Raw genomic sequence first — 5,053 nt, 5'->3', positions numbered from 1 at the left:
AAGGAATAAACAATCTAAAGATCACAGTGTAGTCCTTTTATTAAGCTCATTTTTGTTTGCTTTTGGTGGTTTTTGGCCAGCTATACCAAGGCATTCAAGTACTTAGGTCTTTATAAAACTGTTTCTTTTCTCTACTTGTGTTAATAAAGGTATTAAGTCTAATACTATCTACTTAGCATAAACAAGAAGATAAAAATGATTTCTATGATTGAAATGTTTGTTATTTAGCATTAAGCATCTTCCTGCTCCCATGCATTTTGCATTTTAATCCACTTGGTGCTTGGTTTGGGGATTGTTAGATTAGTTTTAATCCCCAGTCTAGTAGTGGAATAGTGGTGAGATTTATTACACAGACAGGGTTTGGTTCTTGGCTTTAAGAGGGCTCATGTGCACTCTTCATGCATATTAAATTTGGGAAACCACTAGTTCAGTATAAAAGGTTGGGGAGACCTCCTTTATCTTAGAATGGTTCTCTTTAGGCACACAAAGTGCAGACAGCATTTACTGTATTAATGAAAAGAAAATTGATTAGAAGTGTTTCTCTCTTTTGGGGTCAGACTAATATTCTTAGAATCTTTTTTTTTTTTTTTTCTGTTTGACATGTGCTCTACCATCATTTCAAAGCATTTCTGGATGTTTTCTTTATTTCTTGGGAGGACGCCTCCAGGGGAAAGATAAATAGCTTATTATATAATGGATTCTTCCCAAGAAAAATGGAAAAAGCTGAGCACTACCCAACCAGGGGAATAAATATTTTCAGAAATCACAGAAAAGTAGGATATCTCACTATTCCTTGAGAACATAATCGTTGCCATTTTCTCCAAACTGATTTAAAAATCTGCCACTTTGAAGATTGGAGGATTATTATTGTTATTTAAATATTTTCTATGTTTCCTATGATGTGAAAAGATTCTGGTTAATAGAGTACTTAAAAAAATAATACTGTGATCTGTACATTTTGGTGATTAATAAATAAAAGTAATGGTGGAGCAAAACTTGTAGTGGGAGCTTTAGTTTTCTTCTGTTTTTCCAGTTAAGTAATCTTACCTTAGGTGGAAAGAAGGAATATGTATTAAGTAATGAATAGACGGGTACTGGGAATAACTTGGGTTAGAGAGTGAAAAATACAGATTTTTTTTATGGTTTCAAAATACCATCCAGTATTTTGAATGAATCTTATCTCCAGAACCTGAACTTGCATTTGTAACACAGGAAATCTTATTTATAGTTTTTCTTCCAAGTCTGTTTTTTTCCCCATTAAAGGTTGATCCTCTAAAGGAAGAAGAAAAGTATGTATAATGGCCAGTAGTCTCCTATTAAAATAGCAGCTCAAATGAGGGCAAAACAGTTCAGTTTACTTAAAAGCCATATTTAAAATTTACAAAACAATCTTTTCTCTCTATGATTTGAGAGTTCAAAGGAGCCCTTCTATGTTAACTTTTTCCTTGAAATTTTGACTTCTGATTTTTTTTCCAAATTTATATTTTATTCATTAAATTTGTTTGCTGCTAGCTATGAATAGAAGTAACCCAAAGTTAGTATAATTGGTTTCCTTGAGAGACTGGAACAAGAAAGAAACATGTTCTCTTGGAATGTTACTATGATTTTAAATCCCACGGTATATGACTTTTAATATATACATTTAATAATATAAATAAATAGACTTCATAGTAATTTTTACCAAGTTTGGACTCCTAGTGCAGCTTTTTAACATATCTGAAACTCAGGTGAGAATATGCTGTTAGATTTGATAGTCTCCAAGGAACCTTTTGGCTCCAGGATTCTATGGTCTTATGAGTTAATGTCAGACAGAAATCTGTGAACCTATTTCATTTCTGTTTTTAAAAACTCAGAAGTTAAGAAATACTTCTTTCATACTGAATAAAACATTAATATGATGGCAGTATTTTCTTTTGCATTTCCTCACCATCCATATGTTGTTTCCATGAGAACAGGAATACTGTCTATCTTGTTCACTGTGGCAACCCCAGAGCTTAGAATAGGGTCTGTGACATGTTGCACTTAATAAATAAATTAATTAATGGATGAATAGAGGGATGGATCTATGGAGAAGAGATGTATGAGTCTCTTTGGATAAGTTCTCAGACAACATCTTCTTGATGTAATCTGCAGATTTAGAGAATATGTTCTTTTCAAACATTAGGGAGTTCAGTCCATGGTCAGCCAGACCACACAGAGGGGGTGGGAGTGGGGTGGAGAGGAGGGGTTTGAATCTGGGGGCCAAAATTAGGGTTTAGCATATTTCTAACAATCTATATACATATAAAATATATAAGCATAATATATATTAATATAAATAATAGTAATTATATTGCTGATATTACATAATATCAAATATAATAATTGCTATAATATTACATAATATTATATATAAACATGGGTATAGCATGTTTCCTATATATATAAAAATACGTACATAATGGAAATATTGTATACCTCAATTTTTCTTGTCTGAAAGGCAGTTTCCTTTTATTCAGTTTCTTAAGTGTTTTTATCATAAAAGAATATTGCATTTTGCCAAATGCTTTCTGCATCGAGATGATTATGAGATTTTTTCCTGTCATTCTTTTGCTTTTTTATATATTCCGTCCAGTTTTTTAGTTGCTTAGAGTGGGAAAGGGGCAAGTCATTCATCATGACAAGAAGCCGCTGGAGGTTGAGGTTTTTCAAATATCTTTTTTTGTATCTGTTAATTATTAATTATTGACATCCTGGATTCAGTTTTTTTTTTTTTTTTTTTTGTAATTATTGGTGTCTTTGGGCATATGCCCATCATCTTCTTTCTGTTTTCTATTTGTCTTGCTATTTCCTTGCTGCTTTCCTCCCTTCTTCTTGCTTATTTCTTTTTCTGGTTGATTGCAGTTTTGTGGTTGCTGTTCATTTCTCTAGTTAAATAATATCTTGATCTACCCTCCAACAAGTCAAGGTTCTCAGAACTTTTATCTTAACCCTCAAGAATTATGTACTGTCATTGTTCAACAGTTTAGTTCTACCCTTTTCTTCTAAATACCATAAATTAGACATCATCATCATCATCATGGGTATTGTTTTATATAGACAGTGTATGTTTGGATTTACATCCATGTTTAACTTTTATTTGCTTAACATTTATTTCTCTATCTTAAACCTCCTTTTGGGGATTATTTTCCTTTTCCTTGAAGAACATACATTTAGAAGTTCCTTAGATGTAGACCTCATGATTATTAAGATTCTCAGTTTTCGTGGATTCATAAATATATTTACTTAACCATTACTCTTGAAAGATAGTTTTGTTGAACATACATTTCTGGATTGAAATTTTCTCATTACTTCGAAGCATTATTCTACTGTCTTCTTATATTGACTATGAGTATTGAGATATCTGTGATAATTCTAATTATTGTTCCTTTTTAATTTTTCTAGTCCTAATCCTTTCTCATTTATTTTTCTTAATATATTCTCTTTGTTTTTGCTGTTCTATAATTTCACTACAGTGTATCTAGGCATGGATATCTTTTCATTTATTTTGCTTGGGATATATTGCAGTGCTTGGATCATTGGAATCATGCTTTTCATTAGTTCTGGAAAATTCACAACCTTTATGTCTTTAAAGTTTTCTTTTCTCCATTTTCTTTATTTTTCTTCTCTGGTATTCTACCTAGATATATTTTAGACCCAATTATTCTCTCCTCTATACCTCTTAAAACCTCTTTTGTATTCTCCATCACCTTGTCTTTAAGTTCTTGGTGATTTCTTAATATGCATTTTCCATTTCACAAATTCTCTCTTCAGCCATAGGGATTCTGTTATTTGACCCATTCATTAAGTATTTTATTTCAATGATGGTATTTTAATGTCAAGAGTTTCATTTATTTTCCTTTCAAATTTATCTGATAATTCTCGATACCTTCTTGTTGCTTTCTGATCATTGTAACTGTGCTCTCATTTCTTTAAACATTCTTTTCCATAAATGCACTCTGTTCTGTATCTGCAAGTCCCAATATTTAGATTCCTTGAGAGTCTAACCCTCAAATTTGTTATTTTTTGGCTCTTATTCATAGTGTCTTGCCTTTAAATGTGCTTACTGATCTTTTCTTGTGAGCCCCACTTCTTGATCTTAATCATTAGGACTCCTTCAGACCTAATTTGTGGATATACTTCTTCAGAAGATATGTTCTTCTTTCTGTAGCTAAGAGGTGCCCCCAGTCTGCCACCATTCTTGGGGGTCTTGGTATAGCATGGAAGTCCCAGGCTCAACTTCCTCTTTCCTTGCTGGCCCAAGTCTCAGTATCTTGATAAGAGTGCTTCAACTGGCATTACTTTTGGGGTAGCATTTTATCTCCTCACTATCTGTTGCTCTGACCTCAGCTAAAGGTTTTTGGTAGAGAGTGTGAAATCCCATCCTTTGAGTCCCTAAAACTTGTGAGACCAATGACACCTAAGAATGTGCCCCATTCAGAGTATAGTTGTTCTGAAGTGTGATACTCCCGTGAGGGCTTTTAGACAGCCATAACGCTAGATATAGAAGTCATATGGTTGCTTTTTAATTATTACTTTTAAATACTAATTATTGCTAGTGTAAAGAAATGCATAAAGTTTATCTTTAGTTTAACTATTTTATCTCTGAATTATTTTGGAATTTCCCCATACACAATCATATGTCTTGCAAATAATGGTGTTATTGTTTCTTCCTTTCCCATCCTAATAGATTTTAATTCATTTTATTTTCTTACTGTACTGATTAGAACCTAAAGTATAATGATAAATGGAAGAGTTAATAGTGGACATACTTGTCTTGGTCCTGATCTTTAAGACATCAGTGTTTCACCATGAAGTATAATCTTTTTTTTTTTTTTTTAACATCTTTATTGGAGTATAATTGCTTTACAATAGTGTGTTAGTTTCTGCTTTATAACAAAGTGAATCAGTTATACATATACATATGTTCCCATATCTCTTCCCTCTTGCATCTCCCTCCCTCCCACCCTCCCTATCCCAACCCTCTAGATGGTCACAAAGCACAGAGCTGATCTCCCTGTGCTATGCGGTTGCT

The sequence above is a fragment of the Eubalaena glacialis genome, chromosome 18 (assembly GCF_028564815.1).
Source record: "Eubalaena glacialis isolate mEubGla1 chromosome 18, mEubGla1.1.hap2.+ XY, whole genome shotgun sequence".
Lineage (NCBI taxonomy): Eukaryota > Metazoa > Chordata > Mammalia > Artiodactyla > Balaenidae > Eubalaena > Eubalaena glacialis.
Note: the sequence above shows the minus strand (reverse complement) of the source record.